Genomic DNA, 23,638 nt, shown 5'->3' on the forward strand with positions numbered 1-23,638 from the left:
ATGTGCAGTAAAGATAGGACTTTAGGTGCAAAATTTGTGGGAGTGCCAAAACTCAGTACTCAAGATTAAGAATGTCTTCAGGTGATGTTTTTAAAAATCAAAATGAATGGCGGGAAAAGGAGTTCATAATAAAGAAAATATCAAAATTTTAATGACCTGGCCCCCGTGGGGGCTCTGCCGTGGTCACAAGTGGTCATTAATGAGAGAGGTGTGCTTTCCCGGCTCCCTCATGCACGTCAGTGGGGGCAGGTGGCTACTCCCCACCGATGCCTTCAAAACAGAAGTGATGAGTGTTACCTCTGGGCAGGAGCATCCAGTTCCCCGTTCAAGACCCTATTAAATGTTTTCTTTTTTTTTTTTTTTTGCCATTCACAGAAACTGGCAAATTTCCAGACCAGCAACATTGTGTTGACCAGGTCCCTGAACAGCTGGATTAAGCTGAATCTCTCCCCACAAACCCCCAAATGAACACGCAGCATGAGTGGAGAATATATGTTTGTTCTTTCAAGTCACTTAGTTTCTGGAGGGCATTTGTTACAGCAGCTAAGTGAGTCTCCCCTGACTGACAGGCACTGTAAACAAGGTTCTCACAGCGGAATCCTCAGTTTCTCAAGTAAAAGAAACAAAGTGGCCCAGGGGTGGTGCCTGTGGCTCAGTGGGCAGGGCGCCAGCCCCATATACTGAGGGTGGTGGGTTCAAACCTGGCCTCAGCCAAACTGCAACAAAAAGTAGCTGGGCATTATGGCGGGCGCCTGTAGTCCCAGCCTACTCGGGAGGCTGAGGCAAGAGAACCACCTAAGCCCAGGAGTTGGAAGTTGCTGTGAGCTGTGATGCTATGGCACTCTATTGAGGGTAACAAAGTGAGACTCTGTCTCTACAAAAAAAAGAAAGAAAGAAAGCTGCCCTCACATCCAGTAGTCTCACAACTGTAGCCTCCTGCTTGTCAGGAAGAGCAAACTGCTTCTTCTCTCATTCCCTACTCTCCTGTGGACTGAGAGCCTTGTAGACAGACCAAGATACACTGAAAGCCTGTTTCACCTCTTATGAGCGCCTAGAATTGGGCATAGCTCCTGAGCAGAAACTTTAGACCTACAAATAAGGTTAGATCCTTCCACACAGGAAAATAATGGAATTAAATGAGATAGCACAGAAAAACACCTAAACACAGCCTATAAGTAAAACATTTTAATCCAATTGTACCCAAATTGTGCCCCAGATGCTCATTAGAAAACAGGTCCCCATATCACCCTCTACTTGGGACACTCAGGACCCAGGTGTCTGCGTGTTAGCAGCGTCCCCTGGTGCTCTTGTGGAGAACTACCTCCAGAAGCCTGCGTTCTTCCTTTCCCCAGATCATTCCTACCAGGCAAACCCTAGGACATTGTTGCATGTGTAAATTTACTTTCTTCGCTGAGATGACCCCAGGAGGAGATTCACAATGAAGTTAGTTTGCAACAACCTAGAAAAATGGAAGAGAAAAAGTGTGAATTTGAAAAGAAAGAGTCCTGCCAGACTATTATTCCTGGATATAATACTATGCTCAGAATATTTGTGTCTCCCCAAATTCATATGCTGGAATCCTCACACACACACACACACACACACACACACACACACACACACACACACACACGTGATGGTATTAAAAGGTATGGACTTAGGAGCCCTCATGGATGAGATTAATGACCTTATAAAAGAGGCTAGAGGGAAACCCCTCAACCTGCCCTCCATGGGAAATGATACACGGGACATACAGGAAGTGTCAGCTGCAGACCCAGGAGCAGCCCTCCCCAGACACTGGATCTGATCCACTTTGATCTTGGACCATCCAGCCTCTAAAACTGGGAGAAATAACTTCCTTTCTGTTTATAAGCCACACAATCTATGGCAGTTTATTATACAAGGTATCCCAAAACTCACCATACATAGGGAAAATGGGAAATTGTAGCTTAATTGTAACTTTACTTGAAGAATATTCATTACAAAATTTTGCAAAATATTTACAAAATATTCTCTATGTGTTGACCACTTCTTTGTAAAATTTTGTAATGAGTATTTTGTAGACAAAGGTACACTCAGCAACAACATTCCATTTTTCCTGTGTGGTGACTTTGGGGATACCCTGAGGCAGCCTGAACAGACTGAGATATGTAAATATTCCAGAGACTAGCAAATATTATGGCTTTGTTGAGCTAATTAAGATTTATTCTTATAAGGAAACCCATAAAATATGCCCACATGACTAATAGGTCAGTGCCCAACAATTTTGGGTTTTTTTTATTATTAAGTCATTTGTACATAGATGATGAATACATTTATGCCATTGTGGGATTCAGTGTGTTGGGTATCTGTACAAATTGGAGTGCTTACATCCTACTAATTAACATAGCCTTTACCTCATTTACCCAATTACAGTGTTAAGACATTTGTGTTCTTCTCATGCTAGTACAAAATTACCGCTTTCCATGTTGACTGAAGGAGAATGAAGTTCTAATGAATCTGAGCAACAAAGGGGCATTTCAGGACCTGCAGGCTTTCCTTAGCAGGCATCATTCAAATCTTATTCTAATTTGGGTAATCACACACCTGTCCTCATTCAAACACCCACACCTTGAATTTCTAAGGAAGTCAAACACCAGCATCTACTTGGATTAGCTATAGTGCCTCTTCACAGGGAGGTACTGGTGCAGGAAAATGGGATGTGGGTGGGACAGGACTTAGTTGGAGATCAGAAATGTGGGGTCAGGGACACTGACTTAAATGACAGAGAATACTACTGAGGAGCAGAAGAAAGCTTTCGTTTTATGTCAACAGGTTGGTGTCATCATATTTCATTGGCCATTTCCGTACAAATTAACTGCAGGCGGGTCTTCTTGTGACCTTCAAGGCCCTCCTTTATAATTCAGAGCACAGAGTTCAGGGACATGAAGTTTTAAGGTATAAGCCTTAGAAAAATTACATGCCCAAAGAAGCAAAGTGGTATAGGAGCAAGGTTGCTGGCCTGAGGCAGTCTGGAGATGTCCACAGAGAGCTGAGATGGTAGCCAAGGCTGGCTGCCAAGTCACGGAGAGAGGCTGTCCCCCAACTGCACCGCCACAAGTCAGGTGGCAGCCATGAACGTGAGCCATAAGAATTTGGGGTCACAGAAAAAAAAATCATTTTACCACAAGGACATTTGCATTGGAGTGTTTATTGCAGCTCAATTCATAATTTTCAAGACATGAAAGCAACCCAGGTGCTTATCAACTATGTCAATGAATGAATTAACCAACTGTGGTCTATGTATACCATGGAGTACTATTCAGCCATAAGAAAAGGTGAAGACTTTAATCCTTTCGTGTTTAGCTGGATGGAGTTGAAACACATTCATCTTAGTAAAGTGTCTCAAGAACAGAAAAAACAAGTACCCAATGTACTCAGTACTAATATGAAACCAATATATAAACAACCACATGCCTACACAAAAGAAAAACACAAGTATAGTCTAGCAAGGGGGAGGGGAGAGAGGGGAGAGTGGAGAGGTGAAGAGGGAGGGCGATTTGGGGAATCTCACCTAATGTGCACAAAGTGAGGGTGTTCAGAAGTTGGCGGGGCTTCTGGAAAGTTCTTCCAATAGAAACAACTCTGTTTATAGGTGTGCCCCACTTTGACCTTGCACTGTCCTCCTTTCTGCCTTCTGAAAAGTGAATGCCACCTGGAGCATAAATCTAATAATTGATCTCCAGCTCCCACGTTGAGAAGGGCCAACATATGGTAAGAATAGGGGGAAGAGACAGAACTTGAAAGAGCCTACGTCTCGGATGACTGGAATTTCCATGCTACTATGAGATTAAGGTGGGAAAAAACCTTCCATCTTGCATACATCATCATCATTGTGTTTTCCATTATTTGCAGCTAAATTGGACCTTAACTGACTTATATGCTGAGGAGAACACCCCCCTTCACCAAGCCAACACCCACCAGGTAAAAGAAGATGGGGCAGAGGACATGGGTGATGGTAGGAGGGCTGCCCCTGCCCACCTGGCCACACTGTGAGCCACCACCCCAGAACTGCAGCAGCCTGAGCCCCAGAGTCCAGTGCAGCCACGCCGCGGTGGAGCAGGGTAGGAGGCTCAGGGGGTCGCTCACCACAGATGGGCAGATGCAAAGAGTGGCAGGGCCAAGGCATCAGTACGTACCCCTGCTATCCGGGGCTTCAGTCACAGCTAAATCTAACCAGACCTCACTGTCAGCAGGGCAGACAGCAGGTCTTAATCCGATTCTTCCCTTCTCTGGGGCTTTCCCATGGGGCTCATCCAAGGTTTCTGAAAGGGTCCAGAGAGCAGATATTTCAGGTGTGGGGGGCAATACTGTCTGTGTGGCAGCTTCTCAGTTCTGCCACTGTCACAGGAAAGCAGCCACCGACTGTATGCAAAGGACGGCCACCACTGTCCCTATGATTTCAGTGTGTCCCCTCCAGTGTTGCCAGTGTGACGGTAACCAGAGGCAATTAGGCCACAAGGGTGTCACCCACAACATGTGCATAGGATCAGGAGCCCTCATGAAAGAGACCCCACAGTGTGCACGGCCGGCGCACTCTCCCTCCAGGAGGGCCCGGGGGGACACAGCCTCTGCTCCTCTCGCCCCTCTGCCTTCTGTCACATGAAGACATGATAAGAAGACCCTCACCACACACCTTCATCTTGGACTTCTCAGCCTCCAAAACTGTGAGAAATAAGTTTCTTCTCCCTAAAATTACCCAGTCTCTGCAGTTTTCATAACAGCTCAAATGTATTCAAATAGCTGTGCTGGGATCAAACTTTACTTACAAAACACAGGAGTTGCTCTGGGTTTGACCCAGGGCTGAAGTTCATTGAACTCTGTGCTAGGGCCCCACCCTGACTCCTTCCTTCACCCTGGAGAGGCCACCAACCTGCTCTGTATTTCCTACCAACCAGGCCCAGCTTGAAGGAATAAAAATCTCACCGAGTCAGTGGCAGCACAGCCTGCCCCGGGACATTGGGTCAGGGCAAATTTAAATATGAACTATTTCCCCTCTGGCAGGCAGCCCACGCCCCTTTGCATTCTGCACCTTGCCCTGGGCACTCCATGATACATTAGATACAATCAAGAGAGCCTAAATAGCATCCGAATCCTGCTCCAGTTGGTGTCTGGCTGTTGCCTTCCTCCAGCCAATCCCAAGCAACTAGGTAGCGCAAGAGCCCTTTGCAAGTATTAGCTCCACCAAAGGCACACTTGACAGCAGAGGCCAGAACTTCCTCAACAATGATCTACAGACTGAATCTGGCTTGTTTTGTGAATAAAGTTTTACTGGGACCCCACTCGCTCCTTTACACAGCATCTACAGCAGCTTTCGTGCAGAGTAGGGTAGTTGTGGCAGACCCTGTGAGGCCAGCAAAACCTAACATACTTGCTCTCCAGTACTTTACAGAAAAAGTGTGCTGCTCCCGAGCCTGGGCAGTCATCCAGGCTGAGGACCAGCCTTGGAGGTCATGCCCTCCCTCCTGCTGCGCCGGCAGCCCGCCAGCCCACTCGGCAGCCTCCCATAGTCATTCACGTGGGAAAACAAGCTCAGCCCCTCCATTCCTCTTCCTCAACCTACCCACGCATGAACATGTCAGTGAGAGCCCACCAGGTGACCCCACTCAATAAAACCTTCCTTCTCCACCCTGGGCAGGTGGATTGCACGGTTGCGTACCCCAGAGCCTCTGTGCATCCGCTATAATGTCGTTTACTCACCATTAGAGCAGCAGTGTATGACTGGAGACCTTTGGAGACACACAAAGATGAAAAGTTCCTCTCGAGAGGGGCTGTGGAGGAATTAAACTCTGTCCTTTACAAGGCAGTGGGTCCCCCTCGGCAGGCTAACGCGCATTCTCTACATGGCGTAAGGGAGTCACGGTGCTCCAGGGTTCAGAGGGGTGGCCCATCACAGGTCCCTGTGTGGGAGGGACTGAAACCAGAGAGAGGACTCTCGCTCACAGAACAGGGGCCTGGCACATGGCACACAAGGAGGACTCCAGGTGGCCTTTATCACAGCCCCCTGTGGACTCATACCAAGTCCTGGATGGGGAACTGCAGAGAAGGCGGTGTGAAATGTAAACAAGCTATTTCCTCAAAACCTCCCTGGGACAGTGAGAGTCTAAGGCGGCTCTGAAGGACTCCTGCACGATGCTTTCAGGCGGCCAACTCAGACAAGATGTTGTCATTGCAGAAAACAAGGGATGCGTGTCTACAATAAACTAAGACATTCTTTAAATTGTTTTTTTTTTTAAGACAGTAGGTGGTTTGCAAGTGGGGAAGTACCAATGCCCAGCCAGGACATGCAGAGATGCTGAAGTCAGTAGCAATGATAAGAAGGATCGGGGGAAACTAACCTCAGAATGGTAAAACCTGGAGGCCCCCTGCCCTGGCTGCAGTAGAGGACCCGGGAGATGGCTCGGCCTTGTGTTGCTGTCTGGGGTGTGGGCAGCCCTGGGGGCTCCACGAAGTGCAGTGTGCACGTGCCCTACGCACTCCAGCAGGCCATCCTGGGATTTTGCCAGAGGAGTCCACTGGGCCAGGCACAAGGCCATCTCATCTCCGGTCATGTGGAGGAAGAGGCCACCTAGGCATTCATCACTACTGATGTGGCTGTACAGGACATGGCAGGGGTATGGCAGGAGGACACTGCAGACTGGACACTGCTAGTTTCAGGGACAGCCACCAGACAGACAGGGCTCAGACACAGGGAGAATGTGTGAGTGTGTAGAACAGCCCTACCCAGATAGCTTACACACACGGGCACGCATGTACACACATGGGCACGCGTGTGCACACATAGACCGTGTGTTCTATGTAGATCCGCTCCTCATCTGGGTCCCAACAGGCATCGCTGGGCTGGGGTGATTCAGATGTGAGCCCTGAGGGATGGGGGACATTCAGGAGAAGGGAGGTAAGCAGGAGGCAGAACAGGGCAGGGGAAAGACTCAGCAAGGACATGGGCTAGAAAGATCCCCAGGGAGCTCTAGGCACAAACCACCTCCCAGCCTTGACCCCACCTTGAGGCAGGAGACTGGCCTTTTGTCCCCTTTATCACACAGGCATTGGCTGGGGGCTCCCCGACCCCGGATGTGTAAAGGTAGCAACCAGGTAGCTCTGTTTGTAAGAGCAACTTTCACTTTCCAGATGGGCAGCTGTGAACACTCGCAGCAGCAGGGGGTCAGGTTCATCACCTGGGAAAGGGCTCTGGGTGGGGCTGCATTTGTGTCTCCTGAAGAACAGACACCCATCAAACATGCTAGAGCACGGGAGGATGGAGAAATGGGGAGCAGGCTGGTGAGAAAGGACAAAACTAAAGAGTTGTACCAGGAGCAGCGTCTCAGAGTGCTGATGGGAATGTGATTAGCTCATGCTCTAAACCTGAAGCCCCTCCCGTGCAGCTTGCATCAGAGAGGAAGGCACACACAGGCCAGATCCCAGCCTGTGAGGAAGATGAGAAGGATGGGCCCCTGCACCTGCTGACCCACAGCGCAGCACAACACAGGCTGCCAGGAGGTGGTGGCCGTGCCGGGGTTTGTTTGTGAACAAAGAATCAGAAGAATTCAAACCCCACTCTGCAAAGTAGAGTATCTGTAGTGATGAAACAACGGATCATAGAGGTGAAGAGAGCCGCAAAAGCAGAGATTCTAAACTACTCTCTGTCTGATGGGCATAGAACAGGCGGAGTGAGAGAAAACACAGGCAGGCGGGCTTCACTAGGTGGGAGAGCAAGGTTGGAAAAAGAAACTCCAAATTCTCGAGAACCACAAGTGAGGAGACAAGGGCTCTCACACAAAAATAGATCACTGCCCAGGAGAGGGAAGAATTCAGATAGGAACGATTCCCTCCTGTGTGTCAGGGCGGGGCTGTGTCGGCCTCTGCTGGAAGCCACTGCTGCTGCCGGTTGCCCTGTTTTGCCCAGGCAAAGTAGGCTGAGATGGCAATGTACACGCGTGTGCTTGGGCGCAGGCACACGTGTGCACACCCGCACGCATACATGCACGGACACAGGTGCACACAGGCAAGCTCTTCTCTATGCTGAGTCAAGCTTTATCTCTTCTGCCAATAGAATGGGTTTGGGACCTCTCAGTCAGATAGAGACCTCCAGATAAACAATCCCTGGGGCTTCTGCCCCTGACTGTTCACTCCTGAGGGCTTAGATGCAGACCAAGGGACCTGGCCCAGGAATCGGTGTTTGAAAACACCAAATTAGCTTCTTCAACTCCTACCAATACCCAGCATGCAGACTCCTCACCTTCCTTGCCCATCCTCAGAGATCCTGCACACAGGTGTGGTCTGCAGGCATCTCCAGGCAAGCCTGTCCTCTCCAGCCTTTAGGTCTGCCTAGACCCAGCAAGTGCCGGTGAGTCCAGGGAGCTTAAGCCAGGGGGCCCCAAAGTACAGTCCTTGACCAGCAGCCACTGTAGCCCCCCGGGAGCCTGCAGAAATGCCCCCTTCTCAGGCTTGCCCAGACTTTCTGATCTCTCTCTGGAGTTGGGCCTGGGAAGCTGGGTTTCCACAGGCTTCCAGATGGTTCTTATATACACTAAAGACAGAATCACTGCCCTGGGCCCTGCCTTAGCCAGAGAGAGCCCTCAGGGAGTCCCGATCTTTGGTCAGCTTCCCTGGAAGCCAAACCTGAGGATTTGAGAGCTACCCAGGTAAGGGAGGGAGGGAAACAGAAGAGTTGCTGAGTCATAGCTGGGACCCTCCGCCAGATCCCACAGAGAGCTCTGGAGCAGAAGAGAACTGGCGCAAGGGGAATAGCCTCTGTCCCTCATCAGTCATTGGTCACAGGCTGTGGGCTGCCCTCCCCACCAGGTGCTGCAAAACCTCCTGGGGGCAGCTTCCATTCCACAGAGGATGGGGGCTCTGAGCTCCAGCAGCCCAGACTCACAGCCCCTGGGGACAACAGTCCAGGGAGGAGCCTCTAGTGGGGTGTCATACTCTACATAGCAGCCTCTGGATTCCTAAAATGTCCCAAGCCTTCAGGGTATCCGACCCTGGGATGGAGGGGACAGAAATGAGCCATGGTTGAGGCCCCTGAGTGCATGTTTTTGTGTCCTCTGACCTTCCGTCCTGAACCTCTTGTTCACCTCCATCACTGCACGGCTTCCCTGGCGTGTCTGCCTCTCTGCGTTTTTTCCTTTTCTTCTGCGGACACCAGACATTAAATGTAGGGGCCACTCTAATTCAGTAAGATCTCATCTTGATTCTTACTTCTAAAAAGACTCTATTTCCCAACAAGGTCACATTCACAGATATCAGGGGTTAGAACGTCAGCGAACCTTTTTGGTGGACACAATTCAACCCACAAAACTGAGGATGACTCAGAGTTACACAGGGGCCACCACCCTTCAAGCGGACACTGCAGGGAACTCAGTGCTGGTGTCTTGATGAGGACGCTGCCCACATGAAATACTAATGCCAATTTCGAAGGCTGCAAGAACAGTGATCACCCTGGGGCCACCTGGCCTAAAGGAAAAGGACATCACGCTCAAGAAGGGAAAGCTCCCTCTACCCGTGGTACTTTGCGGTGCAGTTGCTGGAGTTCTGCCGCAAGATGTGAAACAGCAGCCAAGCCAACGCCTGTCTCCAACCCACGCGGGCTGCAGGGCCAGGGCGCTTTCCTTGGCTGGAGTAAGAGGCGGTACCGAGTGGTTTTCCCTCTCAGTCACTGTCTTGTTAGTTTTCTTTTTTTGCCCTGCAGCTCCTCCTCCGCTAACCCAGGACAGTGAGCTGAGGCCTCAGAGAAGAGCTGGCCGGAAGAGGAAGCCAGAAGAAATAATCAAACTCTGGAACTGAGATCTGTGGGCTGAATTTCTGGGAATTTGAGACCCTGGTTTTCATTTGTAAGCGCCAGATAGGTGAGAGAGAAAGGATTGTTGTTGTTGTTGTTGTTGTTGGATTCCAAGTAATATTGAGAACCAACCTGGAAGGCCCCAGAGGAAAGAGTTCAACCCACGATATGCGGTGAGGACCAGAGTGTGTCCCGGGCTGAGCAAGTGATGAGGAGAGATGAGGTGGGGCCCTCTGCCCTGCCTTGAGATCTAGCCCATTCGGTTTAAGGGCCCAAGAGCAGAGCAAATGTCTCTCAATACCCAGAAACTATCTGCCAACTGGCCCAAGCCACTTATGGTGGTGTGTTCCTTAGGGTCTTCCAGAGAAACAGAACCATTAGGCAATACCTGAAAACATGTAGATGACAGGTGGATGGACAGAAGGATGATGGATTGATCATAAGGCATTGGCTCATACGATGATGGAGACTGAGAAGTCCCACGATCGGCAGTATGCGGGTTGGAGATCCAGGAAAGCCAGTGTTGCTGTTCAAGAGGCCTGAGACCCAATGATGTGAGTTCCAATCTGAGTCCGAAGGCCTGAGAAGCAGCTCAAACAATCAGAGAGAGAGAGGCTTCCTTTCCTCTACCTTTTTATTCTATTAGGATCCACACTCATGAAGGAGGGCATCTGCCCTGCTCAGTCCATAAATTCAGATGCTGACCTCTCCCACACAATCACAGATGCATAGAAAAACAGCGTTCAAATGAGGTATCTGGGCATCCTTTGCCCAGTCAAGTTGTCACATAAAATTAACCATCACAGGTGCCTCTTGTACAGCAGAGATGGGAGCAGAGCTTCTGTAGGCAGATGGGGGGCTAGGATGACCCATCCCCAAGTCTCCTTCACTCCTGCAAGATGCAGACACCCATGAGTCCTCAAATATGGAGTGGGCACCAGAGGGAGCTGAGAGTGGAGAGCTGGTGTGGCTGGCAGGGAGGTGACTGTGTTAGCAGCCCAGGGACCATGGTGGCAACCCATGCGGGGGACTAGATGAGAACATGGCTGAGTCTGCAGAAGCTCAACTAGGAGCTGGGCAGGGACAAAGCCAGGAGTGGGGCTGCCCAGCTCCACTGGACCAACGACAGCCTGTTGCTCACTGTGGCCAGAGGTCAGCTCCCAGCCCAGATGTTTCGCTTCTTTCCCATGCTTGCTAGAACATAGATCATCCCCTGGGTAAAAGAAAGGAGCTGAGGACTGGGAATTCTCAACTAGTTGAGTATTCCCCCAAAGACGCTGAGCTGTAAACCAGGACCAACAGAATTGCCTAGAATTGGCAAGATTAAGTTCTCTGCCATTAGCAGAAATGAGGGTTTGTGAGCTAAATTAAGCTCAATTATAAAACAATAAAGAAAGTTACATTTCTGCACACCGGAGTTTTATGGTTGTGAAATTTGTTCCTACCATACGAAAACTGTAATCGCAATTTAAGGCAATGTGTGATACATGCCACATTGACTGTGGAAGCCAAGTGTTTTATGATTTCAAAGACAGGACAGAGTGTGCCCACTGGAGTTTGAAAGCCTGTCTCTGTCTGTAACTCAGCCTTTCCATCTTACGGATTACCTGACACCTTTCCTCAAGCCCCACTTCCCATAACTGTATTAGTTATGATCCTTTCTGCTGCAAGTGACAAAACCCTAACTCACATCAGCCTAAGAAAAGCTGAAGGAATTTATTCACTCACAAAGCTAAAAATCCAAAGGGAGCTGCTGCTTCAGGTTCAGCTTGATCAGGGGTCAAAGGACTTCACTGGGATGGAGCTCCCCTCTGAATTCGTCAAATGAGCTTCCCTGGTGCTCAGTTCTTGCAAAGTATCAGCCACAGTTCCAGCCCCATAGACCTTTCACGTTCATGCCAACAGAAAAGGAAGCGCAGTTCCCTGATAGTTCCAATAAAAAGCACGGAATGCAAATCTTCTTAGCTGTGATGGGCAGGATTTGTTTTTTATTATTATTATTAAATCATAGCTGTGTACATTGATATGATCATGGGCCATCATACACTAGTTTCATACACTGTTTGACACATTTTTATTACAATGGTTAACATAGCCTTCCTGGCATTTTCTTAATCATTGTGCTAAGACATTTACATTCCACATTTACTAAGTTTTGCATATAACCTTGTAAGATGTGTATCATGTGGCCATCAGGAAGCCAGGCTGTCTGGTCACCAGGGTGGATTATGCTGAGTGGCTGGCACATGGAGTCAGCTTTACCTGCTGCAGCCCTGAGAACTGAGGAGCAAAGAGAGGATGCCGGGGGGAAACAGCGCATGCCCAGCGTTCTGTCTCTGATTATGGCACACAGTTCAGTTGCTTTTCCTTCCAAGGCAGATAGGCTATTCCTGAGCCTGGATAGGTTCCGTTTGTTTTCCCATCACAGAGTTAAGAAAAGCTCTGGTGAGCTCCTCAGATTAGTTACTGTCATCAGCTATGAGTAATGTAAACCATTGCGAGAGAAAAGGACATGCGATTAAGCGGCTGGGGGTCTTGCAGACCCTCAGCAAGAGGTTCGTGTGACGTCTCAGGAAGAGATGGGACTCCACAAGAACCGGGGAAGCGCCCTCTCTGTTCTCGGTCTCTTTCTGCAGGTCTGTGTCAGTCTTTTCTCTCAGTTTGCTCACAGCTTCCTCTGCTTCTCTGGCCCACATGTGGCCACCCATGGCTCTGGTGGGTAGTGGACATTTGGTAGCTTGGAGCTGTCTCTTGCTTTTACTTTCCCTGTTTTTCTAGATAAATCCTCAGCTCTACCCCTGGCTTCAGGCAAGCCACAGTCAGAACATCACATTCCCCAGCTACACACATTCAGCACCCAATTGAAGCAGTGCTGAAGAGATGCAATGAGCCTCTTGGGGGCGCTTCAGGGAATAGAGCATGCACTTGAACTTGGAAGTTGTAAACTGGAGCTTCTGCAACTTTCTTGACACATAATTTGAGACTGTACCAACTCAGAGGAAACAATATGGAGTTAAGAAATGGAGACAGGATCTGGGTCCTGAAGTTTAGGTCTTTGGATCAAGCTAAACCTTTATTGAGTCTTACCTGTAGACATTTCAGTCACAGAGTCAACACATCCATTTCTGTGGAAGCCAGTTTGACTGGGTGTTCAGCTGTGTTTGATCCCAGGGTGTTTGATGCTTGCAAGCCTTCCCTGCACCTGGGGCAAGAAGAATAATTCTGCCTGTATTCTCAGTGTGTTGATGCACCTTTCTGCATCTGGGACTGAGAATATAATACTACGATATGATATGATTAGTATGATATGATATAATAACATACTGGACTAATAATATAATAACATTTCTCTTTGCCACCACCTCCTCTACCAAAGAATATGGTAGTCACTCTTTGAAGAGTTGCCAGGCTTCATTCCATGTCATCAGCATATCCTCCTCTGGTGTCCCCGGCTGCAGGGGTGTCCTCCCTAGTGAGGAAGCTTCACAGTTAGCACCTGACAGAATCCCTATTATATGCAACGACATACTGATGGGAGAGTGACTTGCATCAGTCACTTGGACCACAGAGGACCTATAGACGAGCTTCCTCAAGGCTACCCCTCCTGGTACCTGTCTGGTGCACAGAACCCACCTTGCAACGGCCAACTTCCAAACACCCAGCCACAGGCAAACATTTAAATTCCTCAGCAGAATCTCCATAGGTTAATCGGATTTGTTTCTTACCCTGTGTAAGGAACTGAATGTCTGTGCCCTACATAAATTCATATATTGAAGACTGAACCCCTAATGTGGTGGTGTTTGGAGGGGGCCCTCTCAGAGGTAATGAGGTTTAGACGGGGCCGTGAGGTAAAGACCCATGATGGGTTTAGCATCCCAAGAGGGAGAGACCAGAGATCGCTCTCCACCGTGTGATTACCCAGTGGGAAGGCTACCATCTGCAAGCCAGAAAGAGACCATGCTGGAACCTTGATGTTGGACGTTCAGCTTCCAGAACTGTAAGAAATAAATGTGTTTTTTGTGAGCCACCAGTCTATAGTGTGTTGTTTGTTTGCTTGCCTTGTCTTTTGTTAAAACAGACTGAACAGACCAAGACATCTTGGCCTAAAAATTTGGATGAAGCGTCAGCCAGAGAATGAGGAGAAAGAAGCAAGCCTTTTTCTTAATGTGAATATTTTCTGGATTCAATGTGGATATAAATCTATTCTTATATACTCAGGAAAGTTCTTCTCAGACACAGCTTGCATTGAAAGGTTATTTACATCATCAGAATGTACTCAGATTTGCAAATTAGCGAGGATTGCAGCCGTTCTAATGTAAACAGGGAACAGGTGCAGGCTGCTCTGAGCAATAACTAGAGGCAAGTGGCACGCAGTATTGAGTGACAAATGGGAGAGGAATGAAATGAAGCAGAGGAAAGCTGTTTATTGAGTACCGTCTGTACCCAGTTACTATGGGTATCAGCCGGAGTTCAAAGGAGCAGAACCTTCTAGACATATAGACGTACATATATGTGTGTGTACATGTGTGGATATGTACATTATATGTTACACATTATTTATCACATGCTGTCTCGTATCTTATATATTATGCATTTTACATTATGCATTATATTATTACATTTTCTGTAATTAAATATCTATTAGGTATTATATATTTTTCAGAGTATAAACAGCAATTTGCCTGATCTCTTTGTGAGAGCTGGTTAAGTGGCAGCTGCAAAGCCGTTACCCTGGAGTCTGATGCTGGAACAGGAGGCCGTGTGGCTACTGCTCATCTCCACTCCCCAATGTCTTACAAGCTGGAAGGAGGGCACAGGCAAGCTGCCACCCACAGGACAACCAGGACCCCATCATGTGCCGGGTCTCATTGCCTCTAACCTTGATGACACTGGTGTTCTGGAGAAGCCCAGCAGAGCAGATGAAGTCCAGGTCACTGACTCATGACAATGTGCCAACAGATGGGTGAGGACACGTGTGAGCTCCCCAATGCCTGCTGCTTCCTGACCTCCAGCTCACCACAGGAATCTCCCCTTGAGGCCCACCCTGACCAAAACATCATAAAGAAGGGAATTTGAGAAACGCAGTTCTGCCTAGCCAACACGACACATGGCAGATGACCTCACTATGGCTGCAGAACAAATTCCCCTAAAACTCTGTGATGTGAGGCAACATTTGCCCTTCTCAGGAACTAGGTGAGGCAATGTGGCCACCGTTCATCTCCACTCCCTGATGTCTGTAACCTTGAAGGCTGGGGGCTGGAGTGATCACCCTATCACATACCTGGGGGTGATGCTGGTGGAGGCTGTGGGCCCAGCTCCTCTCCTCATCTGTCCTGAAAGGACAAGCATCTGCGGGGAACCCAGGCTGGAAGGTCACAGAGTATCATGTCCACCACTTCCTCTGGGTTGGAGCAGTCACAAGCCCCACATATGTTCACAGGCAGGAAACACAGACCCCACTTCTCAGGAGGAAGAGGGACATTCACACTGAAATAAGAGCATGTGAGGAGTGTGTGTACCATGTTGTACCCGTCACTGGAAAACACAACCTGCCACCTTGACAATTATGAATAGTGTTTGCAATTATCCTGGTGTTATTCTAATTTGGAAATCAATTTTATTCTAACAGTGCAGAATTTAAAAACTCAACCAGCTCTTACTGAGAGCTTACCACGCTCCAGAAAGCTCTAGCTCTGGAGAAATCTCAGGCCACCAGGGGCCATGAGGAAGCAAACTTTAATAAAGATTATATAATATTACAGATATATTAAAACACTTTTCATTGTAAGTGTCAAATACCCAACTCACACCAGCTTAAAGCACAAAAGGGAAATTACTGGTTCACTTAAGTGGAAAGTCAAAGAATATTTCTGAGTTCAGGATGGGTTTGACCCAGGGACTAAGAATTCTGACAATCTCTGTACCTCCTGCCCCAGCTTGGCTCCATAATTTTCAGTAAAGGTCCCATCCCAAAAATTATGAACTGGCCTTAGAAATTCTAGTTCTTTATAAAAGGACCATTTTTTTCTGATCATCCCAGCAAAATTCTTGGGGAACACTCTGACGTTCTAGCTGGAATCATTCTTCTCATCACAGAACCAGTTGCAGTGACCACAGAAATGAAGACATTTTACTGGCTGCCCCTGGATGAGCTAGAATACATCATGGTCAACTCCAACCATATCATGTGGACAGAGGAGGACCAGATAGTGATTCAGAGATGTCTCCCAAATGGGGACATAGGAAATAGGCCAAAGCGTTTGTGTCACCACCCAAAGGAGAAAGATGTAATTATGACTGATACTGCAGTGGTCAACAGCTAATCACTTGTGTGTGGATATGTCAGAATTCACTTTTAAATAGTCAATCCATTTCATTCCACAGGAACTCAAAAAAAAAAAAAAAGAAAGCTCTTTGATCAAATATATGGAAGACTAATTCCACTAACATTAGTTGTAACCCAGACACACATAAAACATTACAGCCCACATCTGCATATACATAAGCTCAGGAAGCTGGCCTGGGTGTTCATTTCCCGGAGGGGCCACAACCATACACCACTGGCTTACGCAACAGAAACTTACTGTCTTCCAGTTCTGGAGGCCAGAAGTTTAAGATCAAAGTGTTGGCAGACTTGGTCCATTCTGAGAGCTGTAGGGAGAATCTGTCCCAGGCCTCTTCCCTGGCTTCTGGTGATTCAGGGCAATCCTTGGTAGCCCTCAGCTTGTAAAACCCATCTTCATCTCTGCCTTCATCTCTACACAGCATTCTCTGCGTGTGTGTCTCTCTGTCTAAATTTCCCTTTTCCTGCTGCGTGTGGTGGCTCACACTATAATCTTAGCACTCTGGGAGACCAAGAAGGAGGATCGCTTAAGGCCAGGATTTTGAGACCAGCCTGGGCAATATAGCAAGACCAAAACCATACAAAAAATGTTTAAGTAGCCAGGCCCAGTGGTGAGCTCTGGTAGTCCTGGCCACTCAGGAGGCTGAGGTGGAAGGATCCATTGAGCCCAGGTGTGTGAGGCTGCAATGAGCTATTATCATGCCACTGAACTCCAGTGACAGAGCAGGACTCTGTATCTTAAGTAAATAAACAAATAATTATCCCCTTTTTATAAAGAAACCAGTCATATTGGATTAAGGCTCACCTTAATGATCTATTTTAACTTGATTACCTCTGTAAAGAGCCTGTCTACAAATAAGGGCACAGTCTAAGTTTCGGAGGCTTAGGGCTTCAACATATCACAATTTGATCTGCCTGATTTCAGATTAGAGAGGTTTCATATCAGATATTTTAAGTGCACTTAAAATACAGTTGGTATGGCTCGGCACCTGTAGCTTTGCGGCCAGAGCGCCAGCCACATACACTGGAGCTGATGGGTTCGGACCCAGCCCCGGCCTGCCAAACAACAATGACAACTACAACCAGAAAATAGCCAGGCGTTGTGGTGGGCACGTGTCGTCCCAGCTACTCGGAAGGCTGAGGCAAGAGAATCACTTAAGCCCGAGAGTTTGAGGTTGCTGTGAGCTGTGATGCCACAGAACTCTACTGAAGGCAATATAGTGAAACTCTCAAAAAGTAAAATAAAATACAGTTGGTACTCCCAAAAACTAGCAAGTTATACATATGTAGAAACTTCTTAGCAAAGACCATTATGTCCTCCTGGAACATTTACAACCACCATTAATGGTACTGGCTATTCTTTTTTTTTTTTCTGTAGAGACAGTTTCACTTTATAGCCCTTGGTAGAGTGCTGTGGCATCACACAGCTCACAGCAATCACCAACTCCTGGGCTTCAGCAATTCTCTTGCCTCAGCCTCCCGAGTAGCTGGGACTACAGGCGCCCGCCACAACGCCCAGCTATTTTTTTGTTGCAGTTCAGCCGGGGCCGGGTTTGAACCCACCACCCTTGGGATATGGGGCCGGCGCCCTACCGACTGAGCCACAGGCGCCGCCCGGTACTGGCTATTCTTAAAAGCAAAAACTAATACTTCCTCTAAGTTTAGCACAGTATTATTGAGTATTTCTTGGTTATTTAGATACTCTCTCATAAGGTATTATATTAACATTTTCCTCTATCTGCAAATACTAGGAATGACCAAACAGTTCCAAACTGGGAAATAAAAAAAGCAAACATTTCCTGTATCAGAGACAAGCTGATGTCAACCATTATTGTCAAAGTAATCAAAAATGTCTTGCTACTCACAGTAAAATTTTCAATTAATCAAGTATAAGTGAATACTTGGAGGATAATACATGTGTTACAAAACTATATTCAACAGGAAAAGTCCTAAGATGCTAGCTGACATGGAAGAAAAGTTTACATATTGTTTTCTCAAGATGGTTAAAGTTAACATTTTTCTGTGGTCAGCAAAAATAGTGATTTCTTTCACAAATGGAAGAAGGAAGCCATAGTCTGTTACCAGCTCACCAATGTAATTAAATCCGTGGCTGGCACATGTTCTTGAAAGTGGAGATTGAAACCCCATCTATTAACTAGTAAATTTTAAAACTGTGTATGGCTTCTTATTTATTAAACTGTTAAATCCCTTGATTAGAACTTGCTTGCAGCTTGAATTATTGATTAGCTCTAAGTTTAACTGGACTTTTTGGGAAAAATCCAATGTTCTAATCCAGAAAGACTGCAACTATTTATAACTTTCAGTCTTAATTTTCCCAATCATACCATCGGCATGTCCAGGTTTACCATATTAAGAGAATGAAGTCCAATTTCCCATCAAAGTATCAAATGCTTTCCAAGAAAGTAGGAAAACTAACTACAACATTTATAGGTAAGCCAGGATATGGAATACTAGATTGTTAAAAACGTAAATTCGAAATGTTTTTCTCTGTTGCCCTTTTTTTGGTCAAATAGACAAAGATAAGCCACATTCAATTTTATTGTTAGTTTGCTTATCAGTATTGTGTTTATGCAAGAAATGGCTCTCTTATTTTAGGGAGGTTCAGGCTGTCGTACCCAAGGGTGAAATGTCAACATATCAGCAACTTACTTCCAAAGGATTCAGCAAAAATACGCTTATAAGATATATGTATATATAAATTATACATATATATAGTGTCATGTTAGCAATTGTTGAACTTAGAATTTGTTTATTGTACAATTCTTCTCATTTTTCTATATATTCAAAAAATTTTATAATAAAAAATTGAGGGGGGGAGGGATGGCAAAGACATGGAAGATTTTCTCCTGCTGGTAACACTTACTCTGTGCCAAACAGATCCAAGGTTCACTTCATCATTACCCTGTCTGCCGCCCCAAAGGACATCATAAGGCTCACAGGCCTTTCAAGTGTTACCAGGGAGCAAAAACATTTCCCTTGCCATTTACAATTATTGTCGACTTCATGGTGTGTCTTGAGGATGCAATGAGCTCTTTTGAGTAAAATGCTTGGGATGGCACCTGGCACAAGTAGGTCCTCTAAACAACTTGGTTCTTGTGACTTTATCATCTAAAATTACAACACACACTGCGTGGTGCTGGCAATTAACTAACTACACTCCTAACACGTGTAATTAGTGCTACTAGGAAATTATAGACATCCTTGAGAAGATAAGATCCCTTCTGGCTGTGGTGGATGGGGGAGGCGAGACATGGCAGGTGGGATTGGAGTTTCCATTTATAGAGAGGTGAGAATCCAGATGTGGAAAGGAGGGCTCAGCTGTTTCACACCTTTGAGGAAAGGAATGTGCAAAACCATGGAGAAGTGAGTCCTCAAGATTCAGCAGGGGACAGAGAGTCAAGAGCCCATGTTCTGAAAGCAGAGGACTCCCCTTCCCATCGAGCGTTGAATGAAGAAGATACTTGTATCAGGATACACCATGGCTGAGACGATTGATAATATTTGCCAAACTCCAGTCTCTTGCCCCTTACTCCCACACCCCAGAACACATGTTTGCACACGTGCACACAGTTGCACACACCCTCGTACACAAAGTCATTCTTCATCAGTAATTCAGGAATGAAAAGGAACCCTTCTGCTAAATTGTGAATCTTTAATTAGACCCACCCTGACCCCAACCAAAGCTGCAAGAGCACTGTGGTAAACACTGGTTACGGTTAAACCAAGCAAGCATACTTGGAGCCAGAAAAACTACTTTCTAAATGTTTATTGACTTGTGCTATTAGATAATGTCTGCCCTTCTTTACATATGAAACTTCACATTTTCTCTATGAAACTTTAAGGAGTTGAAAGTTTCTGTGTGAGCCAATGTCACATTGGCAGGCCAAGACACTACTGAGTGAAATAGGAATGTATTTTACAACTAAAAACATGGTATGTTACAATATAGAAAGGAATTCTCCATATTATTCCTCCTTTGAGCTTCCAAAATTCCTAGGGGGGCAGTTGAGAGGTGAGCACAGGTTGTCTGATGCTCCTCTGTGAAGCATTTGCAAGAGAAAGTTAGCATGTGAATCCCTGGGGCCTGACTCTCCAAATTCCCAATTGGAACATCTGGAGGGTGATTATATTCCAGCCAGGAGATGGATTCCATCTGTGAGCTCTATTGGCTTAATAACCTAGCTTGAAATGTTTAACATTTCTGAAACTCACTTTTTGCATTCCTGTTTACTGCCCAGATTATTCTGTGGATCAAAGGCTCAAGTTAAGTATATGAAAGCATCTTCTGAATTGTAATGTACTGTAAGATTATTATCACTTGCTATAGAAGAATGTTTGCGTCTCTCCAAAATCCATGCGTTGCAACTCTAATCATCAATGGATAGTATTTGGAAGTAAGCCCTTTGGGGAGTAATTAGGGTTAGATTAGGCCCTGAGGGTGGGGCTCTTGATGGGATCAATGACTTTTAAGAAGATACGGGATAGCTTGTGCGTGCACACGTGGGTTCTCTCTCTTCCCTATCTCTCTCCAAGCACCAAGGAAAAGCAGAGAGGACATAACCAGGATGAGGGTCCTCAACAGAACCAGCCAGTGGCACCCTGACCTTCGACTCCCAGCCCCATGAGGTGTGAGAAGCAGGTGTTTGTTATTTAAGCCCCCTATGGTATTGTGGGATGCCAGTGTGAACTGACCGAGAGACATCAGTATTGCTCTAAATGACCAATTCTCTGGAGAACCGGCAGAGAAAAACTTAATAAAGAGCAACGAAGGGTTTCACTCCTCATTAATTAATTTCTCTCCTTGCTGAGAGCTAAGTAGCACTCTGCCCGCTTTTTTCACATATTACTTCAATATAACCTTCAGAATGAGTCTGCGCAGCATGTGTTATTATTCCCATTTTATAGGCGAAGAAGTAATAACCGCCTTGCCCAGGACAGGGCCTCTAGGAGGTGGAGAACCAGCTCCCACACTGGCTGTCTCCCCTGCTGTGCTGCCGTTTCAGTCCACCAGGGTTTATGTAGATAAGATGAATTTTACTGAAAGCTTATCTCATGGAGCTGCATCTCCAACCACCACGGATGCATGACAACAAAAGCACATTATTGCGTGCCATGTGCAGGAGAGCCATGGGCTACTCAAGAGCCTTAACACAGCTCACCCACCCCCACCACATGCGGCCCTGCTCTAAAGCTTGTCTCTACTGGAAGTACCTCCCCCGCTGCCCTCTCTCCTCCGCCCCTGCTCCCCGGCCACTTCACACTCTTCTCCTGGGCTCCCAGGGCACCAGACAGTCTCCCAATTCATTGTGCAACAGATGGAGAGAAAGTTTATTTTTAGGAAGTGGTAGGAGAATTCTCTTAAAAAGAAAAGCTGACTTAGTCACAAAAGCACTCTGCTAAGCCAAGGGGCTGGATAACAAACAAGAGAAAAGGGGGTTCTTGGCGAGAAAGAGCTGGAAATAACCAGCCTCCCTGTTTCTAACTTCAGGAGAAGCATTTCAGTGGGGGAGGGAGAGGACGGGCGTGTGGTGGTCCCAGATACCTTCCCCAACCACAGAGCTTTACAGCCCATGCCAGGGGTGTCTTGTGCAAATGGCCTAGTGAATATTTATACACAGGTCTTGTGCAAATGGCCTAGTGAATATTTATACACAGTTAGGATTGTTTTTTTACCCATGTCCTTCCTGATTCATTGGGAAGAAAGTTCTACATTCTGATAAGTGTTCTGTGCTCATCTGCAGGCTAGATTACTACCAAGGCCAGCACTACCTCTAAATCCAGATGACTTGAAATCACAGAATGTGGCAGAACTTGGAAGTTGACCATCGTAAGGATGGCTGACTCAAATCTGCTAGCAAAGTTCATTATTTTAAAGGGCACTTTCTTGGATACATAGTTTTTATTTTTAGATAAGATCCATTTGTAATTATCTTATGAGCTATATACGTATTGTAGTTTCCGAAGTGTTTGGAAATCAGATTTTGAATCTGAAATATACCCCTCATATTTAAATATAAGTTGGCCTCTATGGCCATACCACCCTGAACACGCCTGATCTCGGAACCTAAGCAGGGTCGGTTCTGGTTAGTGTTAGATGGGACATATAAATTGACATTACCTTTGACGAAAATGTTTTCTTAAATAAAGGAAACATCCACTGAATCCTAGTCTGAATTATTGCAAATTTTAAACTGACGAAGTATAAATAAATGAAGCATGTTTACTATCAGAGATCTTCATTCCTAGAAAATGTGACGTACATTATTAACGTAAAATATATCAGTAGAAAATTATGCTCTTTATATATTTTTATTTCTGCCAGTGAAAGCATGTTTGGATCCAAAACCTTAGTCATGTTAACCACAAAAACTATCTACTTATGTTCATCAAAAAACCCTGTACTGTAATGTTTGGGTCAAGATGATTATAACAACAAAACTGAAGACCACCCAAACTTTCATCAACTATAAAATGAATATAGTTGTTCCAGAACGTGTGTACAGCCTATCAATATTCTAACATATTATTTTATATATAATAATATTTTAATAAAATAAAGCCCACATGATGGAATATTATGCAGCATTGAGAACAGAGATCAGTTAACTACCCTCTAGGACACGGAGGAGCCTCCCAGGCACACTGTCGAGCAAAAGGAGCCAGACACAAAAGATTTCACTTACCAAAGCTGTATACACAGGCAGCAGGCCAACAGTCACCTTCAGGCTGGGTGGCGACAGGGGGGACATGAAAGAGTTTTCGGAGTGCTATTGCTGTTGTTTCTTACTATAGGCCTTGACTATATGAGCGTGATCCGTTGCTGAAAATGTGCTGGGTGGGGTTTTTTTGTAAGCATGGTATGCTTCAATACAAAGTTTGCTTTTTTGGTTTTTTTAAGTTTTGGGGGTTTTAATGGAAGTAAGAAAATAATACCCAGATTGGAGGGTAGAGGAGAGGGCAATGGGGGAAGGGCCAGAGAACTTAGCCCAGGAGATGTTTACAGTCCACCGTTGTTGATGTTGCATCAGAATTCTGTTTAATAAGAGGAAATTCAAAGCAAAAGACTGTAAACAAATGCCAGGGCAGCCAGAGGACGCAGCACACTTTGAAACGCTGAGACTGCTAGAGGAGCCCCCTTGTCTGGCTTTGCCGGCCACCGTGAAGAGCAGGTGCATGGTGCATGTGAAGGACCAGAAAATCACTCTGTGTGTGGTAGGAATCCTGCATTTGCAGGTTCTGTAACCTGAGAAATTATAAATCACGATTTCTCGATTCCTTCCTGTGCCAGATGAGGCTATCTGCCACGCAGGTTTCTTTTAAGGATCAAATGAGGGAAAGTATGGGAATGTTTGTCAACTGCAAGGCATGACACAAATGGAAGTTATCAGCTGTGAGTGGTTTTCTTTAGTGCCTTGTATAAACCAGACACAAAGGTCATGTCATTCAAACACACC

General features: G+C 46.3%; 1 long non-coding RNA gene across 2 annotated transcripts; it reads right to left on the reverse strand.

The window, feature by feature from the left end:
* Positions 1–1,180: 1,180 nt before the first annotated feature.
* LOC128589838 (uncharacterized) lies at positions 1,181–23,025 on the reverse strand. Of its 2 annotated transcripts, none has more exons than XR_008381137.1 (5): positions 22,868–23,025; positions 15,102–15,307; positions 12,908–13,022; positions 4,179–4,304; positions 1,181–1,459 (listed from the first exon to the last, which is right to left on the reverse strand). It is a non-coding gene; the product is annotated as an uncharacterized LOC128589838 (long non-coding RNA). The 2 variants fall into 2 exon arrangements; XR_008381138.1 differs by having other exon boundaries at positions 4,129–4,304.
* Positions 23,026–23,638: the final 613 nt, after the last annotated feature.

Source organism: Nycticebus coucang, chromosome 1 (genome assembly GCF_027406575.1).
Source record: "Nycticebus coucang isolate mNycCou1 chromosome 1, mNycCou1.pri, whole genome shotgun sequence".
Lineage (NCBI taxonomy): Eukaryota > Metazoa > Chordata > Mammalia > Primates > Lorisidae > Nycticebus > Nycticebus coucang.